Source organism: Phyllostomus hastatus, unplaced genomic scaffold, assembly GCF_019186645.2.
Source record: "Phyllostomus hastatus isolate PE091 unplaced genomic scaffold, TTU_PhHast_1.1 phas_contig_58, whole genome shotgun sequence".
Lineage (NCBI taxonomy): Eukaryota > Metazoa > Chordata > Mammalia > Chiroptera > Phyllostomidae > Phyllostomus > Phyllostomus hastatus.
Window position 1 is genome coordinate 14,538,745 of NW_025333916.1, and position 18,387 is coordinate 14,557,131.

At 38.6% G+C, this 18,387-nt stretch overlaps 1 protein-coding gene across 1 annotated transcript in view; it reads left to right on the forward strand.

Annotated features, from left to right (window-relative positions):
• The first annotated feature begins 3,203 nt into the window (after positions 1-3,203).
• Positions 3,204-18,387, forward strand: part of HAPLN1 (hyaluronan and proteoglycan link protein 1) — a 72,185-nt gene continuing 57,001 nt past the window's right edge. The window contains exon 1 of the mRNA XM_045848067.1: positions 3,204-3,326. The gene's annotated coding sequence lies outside the window, so the exon portion shown is untranslated. The remainder of the gene's footprint in view (positions 3,327-18,387) is intronic.

The window sequence follows — 18,387 nt, forward strand, 5'->3', positions numbered from 1 at the left end:
AGTTAATGCTTCGAGGGAATCTTAATATACACAATACTCTTTTGCTGTTTTTCCTTTGAAAAGATATTTGGATCTTTAATTTTTTTTACAACTTACACTTCGTAAAATGGTCATAAAAATAGATTTGTATTTCACTTATTTACTTGACTTTTTTATCAAAGCTTATTATAGTTTTGCCTGGATGCTTAATTATAATGACTGATCAAAGTAATGTATACCTATTAAGGTAACATTAGTTAACAAAATATTTTTTAAAATTTAAAGGACTTAAAGCTAATTCCAATGTAAATTTTAATTTTAATTTTTTACTTTAGAGAGGGGGAAGGGGGAGAGAGGGAGAAAAACATCAGTGTGAAAAACATCTATTGTTTGCCTCTGGGAAACATCCAACTGGGGACCGAACCTGCATCCCAGGCATGTGCCCTGACCCGTAATCAAATAAGTGACCTTTTGGTTTACAGGATGAGACCCAACCAAATGAGCCACACAAGCGGGGATGCAATGTAAATTTTAAATAATTAGTAACCATGAACACACACAAAAAATGAAAACATATATTAATTAAATTAAGCCTGAATAACACTTGAAACACACACTATTGAGAGGTTAAGTACTTGTGATTAAAAATACTGAGTATCTTTTGACAAACACCAGTAACTAGACAACTTGGAAGGGAAGACAGGAAAGAGGGGTGGGGTAGCAATGACAAGGAACAGCAAGGGTAAGTAACTGTCATTATTTCTGGAAGCCTACCTCAAATGGCTTCAATACCTGAAGTTGAAAAGAATATTCTAATTTTTTATATTGTCACTGTTGTCTGAATAAATTGCAAAACAGATGGTTCTGTGTGGCTAACAAACAATTTGTGAAGAGAATGTACTGCATTCTCTTAGTATTCGGATGGCATGAATGTATAGAGCAGACACAAGGCAGGGGGACAAGGGCCATCCTCGGGCCAGCTGACTTCCTCCTAAGGCCATTCCCAGAAATGACGTTCTTAAGCTGAGGGAACCTGATCAGTATTTAAACTGTCTTTATATGATTTCATAGCCACACACCAGCAGCCTCACCACCTTCATGGAGCTTTAATATAAAAATTATAGAATATTTGGTTTTAACTCTAATTCCTTTACGTTCCTTAAAATACATACCATTCTGAACGTTTACAAGAAATTACATAGACACTCTTTCATGGTTAAAAAACAGATGCACTTTATTTGTATTGGCAGTTAATGCATTCCAAAAGCCATGTCAATAGCCACGATATTAACGACATAAAATTCAAAAACCTTCACCGGCCTGTGGGGAGAAACAGAAAAAAGAAAAAAAACGAAAACAACGTCTGGCTCAAGTGTTGGAATTACAGAAAAGGTGATGAATTGTCTGTTAGAAGATTCATTTTTAATTATTTCATTTCGAAAATAACTATCTTTATTTCATGAAGGTTTGTGAGCGTTTGGTTTGTCTTTGGAATAAAATAGGGGCACGTGTTAAATTACCAAAGATGAATAGCAGGCAAGGGCAAGCCCGGGCACAAGAACTGGTGAAATACGTTAAGGAAAAGCGGGAAGACTTTTTTTTTCTTTTTTTTTTTTCTTTTGAGGTCTCTTTCCCGCCTTTCTCCAAAGAGGAAGCAGCCTGGGGTGTAGGGTTTATCTTTAAGACAATAGCGCCGCTCGCTGCCGCCCGCACTGCCCGGACCCAGCGCTCTCTCCCCGCGCCCCTGCCCTACCTGTCCCGAGAGTCACCTGCCGACCCGAGTCCCTGCCTCCCCGGTCCCCGTGCCTCGCCTACTGGCTCGTCTGCCCACGAGAACCCCTGCCCCGTCGACCCGCCGCCCCACCAGTCCTGGGCCCACGGGACGCTGGGCCACAGCGGCGCCCGTGCCCCTGCGGGACCTGCGTCCCAGCAACAGCGGGGACAGGACCTGGCAGTCGGCCCTCTGCCTCCCCAGGGCGGGCGGGCGGGCGCCCGGGGGGCGGCGGCGAGGCCCCCCGGACACGGAGGTGCCCAGCGCCCCACGCCCGAGGTGCCCAGCGCCCCCGCCTCCCCGGCCGGCCGGCCAGTGTCCCGCCTCCTCCCTGGCCTGGGGCCCCTGGGGCTTGTTTGCTTGTCCTCAACCCCAGGCCAGCCCCGCTCCCTCCTCCCGGCCGCTTCAACAGCCGTTTGCTTCCTGCGGTGTGTTGCTTTTTTCCCCTCCAAGGCTCCATCAAAGGTGGCTCTGTTATTGAAATATGAAGCCATTTCCTCTCCAATACCCTTGGTTACTCAAGGCGGGAATCAATGGACCTATATACTCTCTCAGGAGTTATAAATAAATGTCTATTTATTCAGGAGGTGTTTTCCCGCGTGTCCCTGCATCTTCCCCGATGGTTATTTTGGGGGCGAGTGTGTGTGTCCGAGAGTGCCCTGTGCCCATCTGGTTCTAATCCTGGGTATAGATCCATAAGCCAGCCCCACCCATCCCGTCTGCCCTTCGCATTCCTCACGCTATAAATAAATCCAGGTTTTGAGCTGTGTCATCCAGAGGTACAATAGCAGTTGTTTGTTAAAGGAGATTCAAACCCAGTAACAATGCTGAGTCCAGAAAACAAGAAAATATACTTCTGGCCATTGCACTGGAAGGGCATCTTCCGTTTAGGAAGCTATATCTCCTGTGGTCATAATTGCCACTCTACCTAGTTAGCCTGGATCTACTTGCGGGCGGAAAAGGCAGGAAAGCTAGTACCTCTGCTACCCTTGAATTTTCCTTTTAAGCAGAGGCTAAAACAAAGTGAAAATCCACTGTCCCGGTGCGTCTGCCTCACGCCGCTGCCCCACAGCTCATTCCACAGACCCCTTGCCCCATTCCCTCAGGACACACCCAAGAAGTGATGAGGGTGCAGGAGGTGTGGTGTGGGTGGGAGCTTGTGGTTGTAGCTGCTGCTCTGCCTGTATTTGGGGATCTGAGCAGAGGGGAAAGCCATCTAAAAGCTGCTGTTTCACGAGGTCTGGGCACAGAGCTGCCCCTCCCTTCCTCCCTGAAGTTTGCATGAAGTGCATGTTAGGCTGTAATTAGGGGATCTGGGAGGAAAACTTTCCTGGTGACGCTTTGCTTTTCTTCTGCTTTTGGTGAGAAAGTGCCTCCTTCTTCTCAGGACCAGGACCTCTGCCATCCAGCGCCACAAAGAGACATTCTGAGCACACACACACATACACACGCACACGCACACACTTGCCTAGAGACAAACTTAAGGTGAGGGGAAAGAGCTCTAGCTTCACTTGATCTCCAGTCTCCAACTTCAGCAGGACTTGAGAACATTTGAACTTCTGGATTTCAGGACAAGGTAAAATTTCCATCACTTTTTTACTCTTTCTGCCAAACCTTGGTGCCTTTCAGATTTCAGAAAGCAATACATATCACGATATAGGTATACATTAAAACAAATTTTCTTATGATTTTCTTTTGATTTTAACATAACAACTCAACTTTTTTCAGCATCCATGTCAGATAAAATATTGTACAGCAGTAAACAAGCTCAGTCTAGAATTGGGGCAAGAATTAACTAGTATCCTGGCATTTGCGAACGCTCCTATAAACCTGGTAGACGGCTGGTTTCCAAGTGGTGGCTTTTCCATCTGCACTTCATCAGGCATTTTTATAGCACATGAGAGGGGAAAAAGGAATAGTATAGGGTGAAGGAAATGCTGAGGAATGGGACTGTCCATTTCAGACTTGTGAGTTATGTTTTAGGGAATAGGTAGATGTGTGTGAAAATGAAAGTTACTGATATCATAGATAATAGCTGTTAGATTGATCATCTTTACGATGTTACCAATTTTGGTCCAGGCTTCTCCAGTTAACTCTGAAATGAAGATCATAGAATTATGATGCATTTTATACAGAGAATCATGTTGATGAATAATGTTAATATGCAAAAATTTTTGTCGTGGTTGTTAAAATTATTTTTAAAAGTTAATTAAAGGAATTATTTATGTGTTGAGACTGCTCACCACCCTAAGCAAATCTGAACTCTTTGAGGCTTAAATGAAATTGTTTTCTTCCATTGACTATGACTGTTGTGTTGAAAATAAGATGGCTTATTATTTTGAAAATAGGTTATTTTATTTTCATTTCTCACTGGAAAAACACACAAAGTGGCCAGTACATTTGGGGACTTTTAGGTGGAAACTGTTCCAGTCCAGGCTCCAGTGTGACGTCATAAAATCCAATGTGCTGGCTGGCTTCTTGGAAGCTAACGGTTCTTAGGAAATCCTGTGAATTAACTTCTTTCTAAGTAAAATTCAATATTTATTCATTACAAATGTAGTTCCTGGTAACCGTTTTTATTTGATTATTTCAGTATACTAAATTTGCAATAATTGTATGCACACTTCAGTATATAATATTTTCAATATTTTATACTTTGATATTTTAATGGAATCATAAAATAGGAATATTGTCCTACTAAAAATATATCATAATAGTTCTCTTTGGATTACTTTTAATGTGATGTTTCTTAATCTTTTGCATTAGTTTTTAACATCAAGTCTATGTATTTCTACTAACAAAAATGTTTTTCCTTCCATTCAGTAAAATGGAATGTATGCCAAATGTTTATTGAGCATTTAAGTTTTAGTCTTTAGTTATTTGGGGGCTACTTAATAATTTAATTGTTTAAGCTAAGAGAGAATGACTTTACATTTTTGGCAGTCTCTTCCAAAAATTGGAAACAGCTTAAAATGGGAAAACTAGATAAGAAGTATTGTCCTTAAATTTGATTAAATGAGCAAGAGAAAACCAAGTACCTCCAGAGACCCCTGGTGCCCAGGAAAAACGTACCCAGGGTCCAATATTGCCGTCAGGAATATCCAGGGAGCCAGGGCTTTCTACAGGAAAGAAGAAAGGGGGGAACATCATGTTCTTGTAAAGTGAGTCATTTATGTCAGCTGTGCCCTGTCTCTTAAAGGAATGACTGACACTGTAATTTAGAAGTGCAGAAGAGACTTTTACCAGGAAGAATCAATTCATTATTGTCCTAGTGGTTTCACATCCTTTTCATTCCTTTGGGAGCAAGTAACACATCCAGGATAAATACATTCTACATTCAGAGTATGCAGAGTTTGAGTAGATGGTCTGCTACACAGTCTTGCTTTTTAGCATCCTGGGTACAGAATATTGGTGTTTTCTGAGTAGTTGAAAGAGTCTTTGAACCCTTAGGTGGCACTACACTTCATCTTTGTGAAGATGAACAATAGTCGTATTCAGGAAATAACTCCCTTATGCTGAAAGCAAAGCATTAGTTCTTTTTTTATTCCATGCATGTTTTGTTTTCAGATTCTATTTTTAAGGTAATGGTGTTCCACCAATTAAAACTCCAACAAAATGAAAAGCAAATTTAAAAATAACTTTTACATTATAGTCTTCTGTTGCCTGTAGTTAGTTTTCCAGCAGCCTGGATTTACGATTAGCAACCATATTACCTGGTCTATGTTATTTAAATGCAGTCAGTCTGTTATTTAGAAGTAACAAAGTGTTGTTGGGAGGAAATAGGGAGGGATGAAAACTTGAATATACTTAGGATTTTAATCAATAGTGTTTAAGGAGGATTAGAGGAAGCATCTGGTTAAATAAATATTAGGTGTAGAGTGGTCGTGATGGTATAAATTAATAATGCAGCTCTTTCTTTGCACCATGAATGGGAAGGTCTGTGATGGTTCAGTGTGTGAAGTGCGGTGCCTGGGTGCCACCTAGTGGATGAGTCAAAGAAGGCGGTCTCACCAGCCTCCTCAAAAATTCAGAGACTTCCTTCCATTCTGTTAACATTGAATGCAAACTGCAGGCCAGACGTTGGGATAGGTTCTCAGAGTAGAAACTACAGTAAACGACTTTTATATACTTTAAAAATCAAGGCACTACTTAACGGTTGATTAAATTCCCAATGGTTGTATTTAAAACCAGCTAACTCTTTACTAGGGAATTTACCATTAACGTTCTGCCTCCATGAGAAATTGTAACTTGCTTCTAATGTAGAATTTGTTTTTGTGGAGATGTCATGACTTAATTAAAAAAAAAGGGTGGGAGCCCTGGCTGGCATAGCTCAGTGGACTGAGCGCGGGCTGCGAACCAAAGTGTCGCAGGTTCGATTCCCAGTCAGGGCATATGCCTGGGTTGCAGGCCGCGGCCCCCAGCAACCGCACATTGATGTTTCTCTCTCTCTCTCTCTCTCTCTCTCTCTCTCTCTCTCTCTCTCTCTCTCTCTCTCTCTCTCCCTCCCTCCCTTCCCTCTCTAAAAATAAATAAATAAAATCTTAAAAAAAAAGGGTGGGAGAGTTTGAATCTTGAATCACCATTTTTTCTAATGGAAATACATTTTTGTCAGGTTTATTGTTTTCAAGTTTAAAAGGGTAAATAATCACTAGCTTAAAAGGTTAGCACACAGAAAATAGCACATATTACTACATATTATTTAGATTTGTTTCATTATATGTAAAGGATAATAGTAAAAATTGCTTTTGGGTAGTGAGGTTTCTTTTTTCTTGTCTTTTTTTTTTACCAAATATTGTGCTCAAACTGTAATAATTAACATATAGAACAACTTCTTCTATACCTGTTACCCATATGCAGTTTTGAAGCAGGAACATTTCTTCCTTTAAATTGCCATGATGGAAAAAATCCTAGGCAGGAACAATTACAATGGAGGTCAGTGTCTGAAAGAAGCATCAGGATATCATAGAAGATTAATCCATCAGAATATTAAACTGAGAGTTTTGAAAAACTTTTCTGCAGGAGATATATGAATTGTTGCTCCAACTGGCTCCCTGCAAGATATATGACTTAATGGTAACAGTGTTCAGCACATCAGCATTAATCAAGGGCAGTTCTGAAATTCAGATTGGAAGGGAAAAAATGCCTCAGTAGGAAAAAAAATGATTAATTTGTTACTTGCTGAGTCTAGAGGTATAATCTATAAATTGAGGTAGGCCTGCCAGTGTGGAATGGAAGTTTCCTCTGTAAGGAACTTTGGTTTTGTGTATGGCAGTGAGACCTGCCTGGTGCAAGAAGGAAGCTACTCACTAAGTCCTTTTTCATTAATGACACAAAATTATAGCCTCCATTGGTTAGTGGTGATGGCTGGAAACACTAACCACCATGTAAAATAAAGCATAATATTTTAATTTGTATTTCCCAATAAGTCATTATCCCCCTGAAACAGGCCATCCTGTTGACAATGTCAGCTTAACATCTTTGTGATTCAGGATGAATCGAAAACCCATGCCAGTGAGAGTTAGTGAGAGGTTGCCTGAAAGCCAAAGGACATGACTGTAGAAGCTGAGTCATGGGCTGGAAAACTCTTACAGGAAATTTTCATGATTTTTCATGACATAATGATACTATTGTAGAAAAGAACCACCTTTACAAGAGAGAATCAGCCAGCTCTGTGAAAGGGTCTGATGCTCCTGGGTTCTGCGTTACATTACTGTTGCTCCTCATAATGGCTTCTCCAGTGAGGGAGACCTCCAGGGGGCTCGCTGGTATTGCAGAGTTCTTAGCTATATTCAGAGAAATCCAGGATTTATTAAGATATCAAATGGACTATCTTACATTGCCGGACTGATTTTGAGCTTCTATTCACTGTTCTATAGCTTAACAGGGGGCAGGCGAGTGATGTCTGAAATGGGGTGAATGCTAGAAGGCCAGGAGGCTACTTGCAAAACAAAGCAAATAAAAAACAAACAAAATAAGCTAATAGAGTCTAAAATTCATTTGGAAAACTTACTAATGTTCAAGGATTGGTTTACAGTCTTGCAAGAGAAACAGAAATGTCACCTTTTGTCCAGAGAGAATACGATTTAGTTGAATAGTTACTAAAACTCCACTTACTGTATTCCAACTACCTTTACTGTACTACGTAAACTCCAATTAAGTTAAATATATTGAAATTATTTCTGAATTTTTAAAACTTTTTTCAAAGTTTTATAAGTAATATCTTGGCTCAGTCTCCACCTATATACTATGTGATTTTTTGCTGTTGTTTTGAGTTTGGAGATCAGCTCATTTCATCATTCATGCATGCATTTGTTCATTGAGCAAAAATTTTGAATACCTGCTTTTTGCCAATCACTGCACTAGCACTACGTGGCTCTCACTTTATACCTTGAAAATTAATTCTAAAAAAATTAGAAAATCAAAACTGATGATAATGAATCTAAAGTATTGCAAGATCCCGAGGAACAGAAACAACCAAAAAATTCTAGGCTCAGAGCTTTTGTTTTCAAAGAATTTTGAGCACGGATCTTGAAAGTCATTTTTCTATTTGCCATCTCCTAGCTGAGTGGGTAACAGCTTTGTTTCTTGGTTATGTGGGCACAGATGGGCCTGGGAGGGCAGCTCAGAGACTTTAGAGCCCCAGGAGGGCTAGGGTTCCTATAAGATGTCTAGTTGGATGATCAGGAAAAGCAAAAATTCATTTGCACATAGATGCCAGTTTGCAACTAAAATTCAGATTGAGCACAGAATGTGTTACTGTATATGATTTGCACCAGGCACCATGCTGGGAGTTGGGAGTGGCTTGAGGAGTTCACAAGCTAGTGGAGAAGACAGATGGACACACACCATGAATCACTAGTAAAATTTGCCAAGTAGGTGTAGTTTGCCTTCCTAGGCTCCCAGGTCTTTTCCCTTTGAACTTATCCAAACTTTCCACCTGATTCTGTCTCATAAACTGAGACTCCTGCCCCCCATTCCTCAACCCAGAGGACCCAGAAGATCTGATACTTTTCTAGTTTATTCATTTCTTGACTGATCACACACCTAAGTGTGAATGAGTTTCACTGGCATTTACATTTCAAGCCTTTTATCTCCTTAAAGTAAATGTTTTGTTTTCTATAAAAAGAATTTCAAACATCTGGAGGCTAAGCTGATTTAGTCATCTCTGGTCTTCTATCTCAGTGAACCCCACTCAAAAGCGAGGCCAGAGGGGCTCCCTCAAGGCCTGTTTACAGAAAACTGAAGGACCCTGGGCTCTGATAACCACTGGCTTCTTCTCACTGAGCTTGTTCAACCTGTCCTTCCACCCCACCCCCATCCCAGTGGCACCCAAACCCATTTGTTTGAACCCTTATTCACTTTGCCATAACCCATTTTCAGGGCCTCTCAGCCCTCATTACCGTGATTGGGTTGCTGCCCCTGAACAAGGAAGGCACCTCTAGCTGGTTATATTCTACTGTTTGAGCCCTTATGCCATCCCAAAAATCTGGGTCTAGAGGGAGGGAATAATGAGAATCTACATATATGTGGTCCAAAAATTGCTCTAAGTCAAAGGGCTGAAGGAGGAAGTCGGGAATATGCATTGGGCAAGCATAGGAATTAGTCATCACGTTGAAATATGAGTCAAAGTCAACATCTTTTTGAAAAATGTGGCCAGGTACTTAACTGCAATCGGTGTCAGAGAAATTTTGCCATCGATGCTGATTATAGATTCTGGAAAACTAACTGTGGAAAAAAGAACAGTGAAAATTTGCTTTGGCTATGTACAACGTAACACTAATCAGAGTCATTTGTTTAAATTTCTTCCCATTTCATGTTTAACATATGGCACGCTGACAGTCATGTTTTAGAAGCTGTTTCAGATTACTTATGCTCTGATTCCACATCTTTGATTATGCCACCCTTGTTTGGTGCTCCTGTAAGATACTGATCTAGTCTAATATAAAAATGTGCTTCCCACTTTCTAAATTGCTAGGACTGATGGCCCAGATTGAGCGAGTTGATTTCCTTTCCTTTCTACCCTGTAGCTTAGAGGAGAGGGATCACTGGCCTTGAATATTCACTGCACAGGGGATATAAATGCTGGACATTCAGTAGGTGCCCTATTGTTGCTATCAGTGTCCAGTCCAACGTTGAATATGCAGCACCAGCAGTCTCCTTGTCTTCTATCCCAATTGCTGTATTTCAGATGTGTGAACACCTCCCAAATCTAGGCCCTTCTCTGACTTTGTCTTTCTTTCCTTATCAGTCAACTTTCTACCTTTCAGTATTGTTAAATTTATAAACTCTTCTCAAATTTAAATAATGATAATTGGTATAAAATTTATGAAGTAAATAATGCTAATTGGTAATATTAATAAAGCTCTATGTTTAAGGAAAGCAAGACTGAAGGCAGGAAATGAGTTTTAAGAGGCCATGTAACAGGATGGGCATGATTTAATAAGGGTACATTGACTGGATGGGGGAGAGAAGTCAAGAACATGGTGAATATTTCAAGGGTGGAAGCTAACATGAAGAGGGATGCAATTAACTAAGCTTGGGAATAAAGGAAAAGTAAGTTTTTAAAGACAAAGGTGAGTCTAATTTAGGAAGTGAGTGAGCCAAGAATCCATCTGAGTTGTGTGTATCTTAAGCACAGGGGAGAAGTCATGGCTGGAAATAACTGCTTGGAAGTAGTCGGTATTAAAATGGGAGTTAAAAATCCTATGCAAGGATGTTATAGAACACAGAGTCATCCATCCAGCCCTGGCAGAGCCAAACACTAGACACTCAGAATTGCATTGAAGAAAGATTGGCTATTTTATTATGAATAATGTCATCCAGGAGAACAGGAAGTTAATGCCCAAAGCTGAAACTTCCTGGTAGTGGTGTTTGGGTTACGGATTACATAGGGCAAAATCACAAAAAATTGTGGATTAGAGTTTAGGGCTGTGCTGAGAACCAACCTGTTGAAGGTGTACTAGGGATAATGAATCATTTTTACAGGTCTTACAGACAGCTCTAAGGGTTTGTTTTTGTTTTTGTTTTTTCCAGTGCCTCTCTCTGTTTGATCTCCTGGGGAAAGTAGTGGGGGGGCGGGGAGGGAGCTGTCCTACCTCAAGGCTCAGGAACTGAAACATCACTTAGGTCAAAATATAATCTTTAGCCTGCCAGAGGTCCACACCCTGTGAGCATCTGTCCAGTCTGGGCTTCTATGTTCTGCCGAATATCCATAGCAATGGTTAGGTCTCTAGAGGTTTCTAGAGTATAGATAGAGAGAAAAAAAGATATTATTTTTAGAGCTAGAATTTGAAACTAAATTTAGTCAAAGTCATAAAGACCATGGTTTCAATTCTTCTCTTTCTTTTGATCATTCTTTGGTCTTGAGGGAAAAGGGTGAATACTACTCTGGCTGATTTCTGTTAAACATTCAGGGGCAGAGGTGAGGATTAGAGAAATGAAACTGTCATATTAAATTGAAAATAGTTTTTAGTTCTTTGTTTACCATGAATGTTGCTTACTATTATAATGTTTGACTTTTCCCTGGGAACTCTGCTTTTAGTTCTAAAGATAGATCTTTAGTCAAAGACATACGACCTTTAACAGTTAGGAAACATAATATGACAAGGACTATCAATATAATGCATCCCCATAATAACCCACGAAAGAGGCTTGCCATTCCAGAATGTAGCCAGGAAAAGAGATTGTCTACTGGGTCTTTCTCACATCTTGTGACAAAGTAGCCTTCTCAATAATTCTATTTTTTTGACTCTAACTTCTCCGGAGGTATTAATACAGGTATAGCACATTGTATTAGCTGTTGTTTAGACTATTTGTTTTGCCAGCAAGTATGTAATCTAAAGCAACCCTATTGTGTAAGGTCTCACATGTGCTGAGGACTCTAAAGAGGTCTTTTGGAGTCCTAGAGTTCAGTCAGTAGAACAGGATAAATGGCTTTATGTTAAATTCCATAATATCAGGTATTTAATAAGAAATATGTCTGTGAAAACAGAAAATAAACAAAGGTTAATGATCAGAGAACATTATAAGGCAGCTTCTGAAGGCTGTCAGTCAAGATTTCTAGAATTAAGGCTGAAAGCATCTTCCATAGTTTGAAATGACTGATGATGTTATCAGATGCTCAGGTAAACTTTCTGCATGGATTACACAGCGTCAGTCAAAGATTGTTTAAGCATCAGCTGTTGCGGCAATATTCTGAATTTTATATCAAGCTGTCCATCTTTAGCTTGCAAGGCTTTGGTGAAGGCAGTTTTAATTCTTAGTGATTCCTTGTCAAAGCATGGGAGATAAATTAGAAACATGTTTGGAGAGTCATAGCCAGATATTGGAGGAAACTAGAAGAATTCAGGATTCAACCAGTTTACAAGTAGAAAACAAAACAAAATCCAAAAGACAATAAACACTAGAATCTAATATCCACAAAGGTATATTATCATTTAATATTACAGTTATTGTATTAAAACATGATTTTTTTCTCTCTAATCATCCCTATTTTTACCACAGATAGCCAAGTTAAGACTAATTTATTTGCAAAATAAGTCATTTCAATAAACTTGGCCTGATTAATTGTTTAAGTCCAGCAAGAAGATTAATTAACCACATAGGCCTTTTGAAGTGTGCTTTGTTGGAGTCTTTCATGAGGCATCTTTAGAGTGAACGTAAAGGGCCTCTCAAGTCCAAAAAAGCCAAGGCAAAGACTTTCCATTAGACATTGCCTGTAGTACCTATAGGTTTGGGTGAGTTCCTCTCTTCTTGAGGTCCCAAAATGTATCAAGGTTCCTGTACCTGCCAAGAAGTGATATTCTTTATTCACATAGTAAGGCTGCTGGGAACCAGGCAAGCAAGATACAAGGACAATACTTCCAACCATTTTTATTGGCTTCCACAAGTAAGTCTTAACTCCTTGAAGCTGTGTGGTCACATTCAAGTCTATGCATTTCCCATTCAAACATGCCATTCTAGTCAAAGCCTTGATAATAAAAACTAGTTTCCAATTGTGTCCTATTAAAAAGGGAACAGATTCTTACTGAACTAAGGCAAATAATCATATTGGCATGAAAATAAAAATACTTAACTCCTTAAGGGTTAGTTTCAGAATTCTGGAGGGATTAAGTAGGAAGAAAAAAATCAATGTTTTAATTCTGTTTGCAAAGGTATAATTTACCAAATTGCTAAATCATAGTAGGTTAAGAGAAACAAATTTTCTTTTATATGGAAAGCAAAAGTTTTTTAAAAATCTGCAATATTTTAAACAGAAATTCATAAAAATTGTAATCATTCTCAGTTCACTCAGTGCCTTATAATCAATTTGTGCAATTTGTGTTTCTCTTGATCACTTGCCAGCATTTCATGATTACAGTTATTCCTTAGAGTTCTGTAAATCTTTATTTATCTTAAAGGTACAATCTGAAAGTTTATTCTCAAAAGACCTGTGTTTTGAAAAACAGAGTCCTCTCTGTTTTTCTCAAGATGAAACATATTTTCAAAAGTATCACAGTAAAATGATGACTATCTGTAAATGGCAAAAACTTTAAATAATATGGTTATATATATATATATATATGTATATGTATAATGCAATTGGCAAAGAAATTTCCTTTTTTCTGCAACACAACATTTTAAAATACCAAGTAGAATTACAAATGAAAATACATATCAGGATACTGCGGACTCTTGGAGATTATACAATTTCCAAAAAATTCATTTTTAGTAATGAGAATATAAGAATACAAACACAATATAATTATTATTTCTTTATTTGACAAAGCTTCCTATGTGATTTTAGTATTTCAAATAGGCCTAATTAGTTTAAATTTATTCTTGTATAAAGAGAGAGAATAAATTCTTGAAGTATACAAGGGCCCCCTGGAATTACCCAAATCTACTTCTAGATTAAAAAAAAAAATCTCCTTTTACATCCTGAACCCGGGATGTTTGTCAAATATGCTTGACCAAAAATATTATATATCACTATGAAATGATATTAAAGTATTATTTTACTCACAGTGAAAATAAAAGATTTCTCACATAAATATAGATAACCTATTATTATAAAAGCCTTAGTTCTTAGGATTAAGAAGATTGTTTTTTTGAGTGATCGAATAACTGATGCAGAAAATAACACAGAAAACTACTTAAATAAAATATAGAATTATTGCTATCTAGTTAGAAAATTTCTCATAATATCTTATCTGGAGCAGAACAATATAGGAAAATTTTATCCTTTTGACAGTGTGAAAGAGAACCGAACTCCAATTCTGTACTGTTACTTTAGGTGCTTAAATTAACTTACCCTTTAAATTGATTTTAACCTTATTTACCTTGACCATACATAAATTTTTCTTTCTTAGGATTCCTTTTCCATAAACCTCTATGACTTTCCTGGACCCTCTTAGTTTGTCTCTTCTTACTTATTCAGAAAAATAAATCTTATTTTAGAACAATCAACTTTGTTTTAATTCCTTGAAAAATATATTTCCATACCTTATACCCATCTCCACTGAAAACTCCCATTATTTCCTTCCACACTAATTAGAATTTATAACCCTTATAACATTAATTTTTACTGGCAACTAAAATGTAAATAATCAGCATTCTTTATTTTTTATTTTTTTATCCTCAGGCAAGGACTTTTTTTTTTCCTTCTAGAGACAGAGGAAGGGAGAGAGTAACATTGATGTGAGAGAGAAACATTGACCAGTTGCCTCCCATAGGTGCCCTGACCAGGAATCGAACCTGCCACCTTTTGGTTATAGGACTACGCTCCAACCAAGCCACACTGGCCAGGGCGTAATCTTTAGATGGGCAAATTTATAAATCTACTTCACAAACTTGAGAAAAATACATTCTTTCATTGGCAAAAGACAAAACATTTTTATTAACAAATACAAATTTATCTTTTAATTTCTCTGTAATAAGAGGTCAAAAAGAAGTAAATTTAGACACATCAAGCAATTAATGTTTCAGTATTTTATGTTATTTGGAAATACTTAGACATTCAATAATTTTTTATGCTTTAACTTAGTAAACTTCTAAAGTTTCAAATTACCAAAGAGATTTACAAAACTATTTGAGTACACATACAATATAATTATTGGTAAAGAGGTAACCTAAAAGAAACTTTTAATTTCATTTACATTTATTTAATTTACTTGCTTCTATCAATTAAGTGTAAATTACTTATGAATATTTTAACATACCAAGTTATTTTTTTTTTTGCTGAAAAAGTTTACAATGCAGATGACATGAACTGATTTGACTGACAAACCCAGGTAGAATAAAAACATTATTTAATGCTGATAATGTAAAGATATGCTTATATAAGCAAATCAAACTCAGACCAAATTTAATATCAAATATTTTCCTAAGTAATGTGATTCTGAAAACCATTTGGGTTAATCTGTTTTATTTTTAAGAATTCTCATATAAACACTTGTTCATTTAAGTTAACTTAATATTAGAAATAAGCAGCCCTGGCTGTTGTGGCTCAGTGGATTGAGCCCTGGCCTGCGAACCAAAGGGCTGCAGGTTAGATTCCCAGTTAGGGCACATGCCTGGGTTGAGGGCCAGGTCCCCCGTTCAGGGGGCACTTGAGAGGCAACCACACATTGATGTTTCTCTCCCTCTCTCCCACCCTTCACCTCTGTCTAAAAATAAATAAATAAAATCTTTTTTAAAAAGAGGTAAGCAATATCATTCATCAGTCAAAATATGCTTATATGTACAACATACACAGACATACATAAACATACAAATAATTGTAAGAGACCTCATAACTTTAATGTTTAATCACCAGCTTTTTGTGTCCCAGATACAATTTAAACCCTAGAAGAAAAATTCGATCCAAATTACATTTCTAGCAGATGGGCTAATTTAAGATTTTGATCAAATGACCAAAACTTTGCCTTCAGTAAAACAAATAATATTAACAAATAACATCCCTCCCTCACTCACATTCATACATTTCCCCCCAACATAAAACAGTTTCACATTTAATTTGCCAGGTTTAGACCAATTTCAAAATTGGTTTCAAGTTAGAAACAAAATTTCATGGCTCGGTTGATCTTCTGCTTCGCACCCTTCAAGGTCTGCTGAACCGCGACAATGACGTCAGTCAGACACCCTTCCCACCAGATGAGATACAGACTCAACAAATAACAGACACAGTTCCAGTAATCAGTCCTACTTGCTCATTTTAACTTCCCAGGGCTTTTCCCTAATACAGCCATTAGGATGATCCCCAAACCAAGTCAGATTAAGTCCCTTAAGGGTCCAACCAAAAGAAATCGGGGTGGGGTCCGGGCGCTCCCTAGGTTCTTCACCCATGAGGTTACTCACCAGCAAATGTTTCCTAAACCAAGTGCCCAATTTCTCTCACTGCAAATGAAAGCACTGTAGGTCAGCCACAGCCAGGCAGTGATGAGCACTGCGTATCTATCCCTGGAATAATCAGTTCAGGCAGGGGCTCAGGCAGAACCTGGAGAGAATGCAACCAGCCAGGGGTTGCCGAACAGCAGGCAGAAAGCCCACTCAGGGCTGAGTCACTTCTTGGTTGTCATTGTTGTTTCAGAAGAGAAAGGGTTTGCTCACTCAGTGCTAATGTAACTGAACAAAAATGGAGGTTCAGTTGCCTGTTGCCACAAAAGCTGAACTCAGGAGGCATATGCTGGTGCAAAAGGAAAGAGCTTTTATCCAGATGCTGCATGATCTGGGAAAATGGCAAACTCCCAGCTCAAAGCCCATCTCCTCTTCTAGCCATGGAAAAAGTGCTCAGCAAGGCCAAGACAAAAAAGCCAGCATCCACAGTTCCTGCTCCATTTGAAAGTACAGTCCTTCGGAGCCACAAGCATTTGGTTGCCAGGACTGCATGGTTGTGTAGTCCCAGCCAAGAGAGCGTGCGTCGTCAGCTGGGCAAGAGAGAGTGAGGCTCCCTCCTGGTGGCCATGGGCCACAAAACCACGCGCAGGTCATGAACTAGAGAGAGCTTTTCAAAAAATGACCAATTTCCCAAACTTTTGCGTGGTTCAGATGGGCCCACCTCCCAACCAATCCCTTCTCTCGCCAGGCTAGAGTGACAGGCTTCTTTGATCTAGCACCTCCCGCTGACCATTTTGACTTCTAAGATGTATTAGCTTGCCACTCCAGTTTGGTATTGGAGTAGAAGAAGGCAAAGACGTTATTTTCTATCCCATTATTTTGCTAGCCTTTTGCATGCTCGGTGTAAGAACCTCCCACTGCCACTATCTTGGCTGATGAAGGAGACTCCCTGGCTTTTTGACTGACTCTTTTATAGTATCACTAACAGAACCAAACACTAGACACTGAGAATTGCAGTGGAGAAAGACTGGCTATTTTGTTATGAATGGCACCATGCAGGAGCACGTGAAGCTAATGCTCAAAGTTGAAACTCCCCAGTAGCATATATGTTACAGATTATATAGGGCAAAATCACAAGAAATTGTGGGTTAGGGGCTCAGGGTGGCATAGAAAGCTGACTTGTCAAAGGTGTGATGAGGGTAATGAATGAATTCTTCAAGTCTTGAGAACAGCCCTCATGTTTGGTGGTGGTGGTGGTGGTTGTTGTTGTTGTTTTTTCAGGCATCCCACTGTCTGATTTCTGGGAAAGTAACCAGGGGGTTATTCCACCTTAGGGCTCAGAAACTGAAACATCACTTAGGTCAAGGTGTTATCTTTAGCCTGCCAGAGGTCCACACCCTGTGAGCATTAACCAGGTCCAGGCAACTCTTCTGCTGATTTTCCAGGGAAAAGGCTAGGTCTCTGAGGAGTAGATATAGAGAAAGGAGGGATATGGTTTCCAGAGCTAGGATTTATCAAGAGGGAAGGATATCATCTCAGGGAAAAACAAAGGGAGAACAGTGGGACAAGAACTGAAATTCTGGAAAAAATTGATAAAAATGCACTTGCTTTATTTTTGCTTGATTTTTACTTTCATCGATTGTAAATGCCTACTGAGTCGGGTAACATTAATTTTATTAATTCTTGTATCTCATGGTTTTAGACATATGCAGATAGAAGTTATTAGACATGTTCATTGAATTCAATGAAATTAAAATGTCATTTTCCAGACTTGATGCTCTAATGAGAGATTTTCATGATAACCCTGAACCTGAGTAAGACCCCAAAATGTCTGAGTTGTAGTTATTTATTCATTTTTTTCCAATACTGAGCTAGCTTTAAATATGTTGTTTTATTTTTGTTGCTGTTTAAAAATCAGTAATCAATGTGTGGGGTAGGTGGTAATTCACCAGAGTACTTGATTAACCCATGTTGTTTAGTTTAACATGTAAATGATTTCACCACAGAATGCAACCTACAGTCCATTTAGAATCATTTTCCTAGTTCCTTGATCTTGAGGGCCTCTAAATTTTAAGTTAGATTGGAAACCAGATCGTAAAATTTCTCTGGTATTTTCAAAAACTTGTTTTTTTTCCTAACTCTTCTTCCCACTGCACCTGCCACTGCACTAGGTCAGCCATATAAAACACAATAAATAATTGAATAATTTTTAGTATACACATGTGCCAAATATTTCACTGTGCATACTTATATTAAATAGATTATTTGTTGTTTATCTTAAGTTCATATTTAACTGGGCATCTTGTATTTTTTTGGCTAAA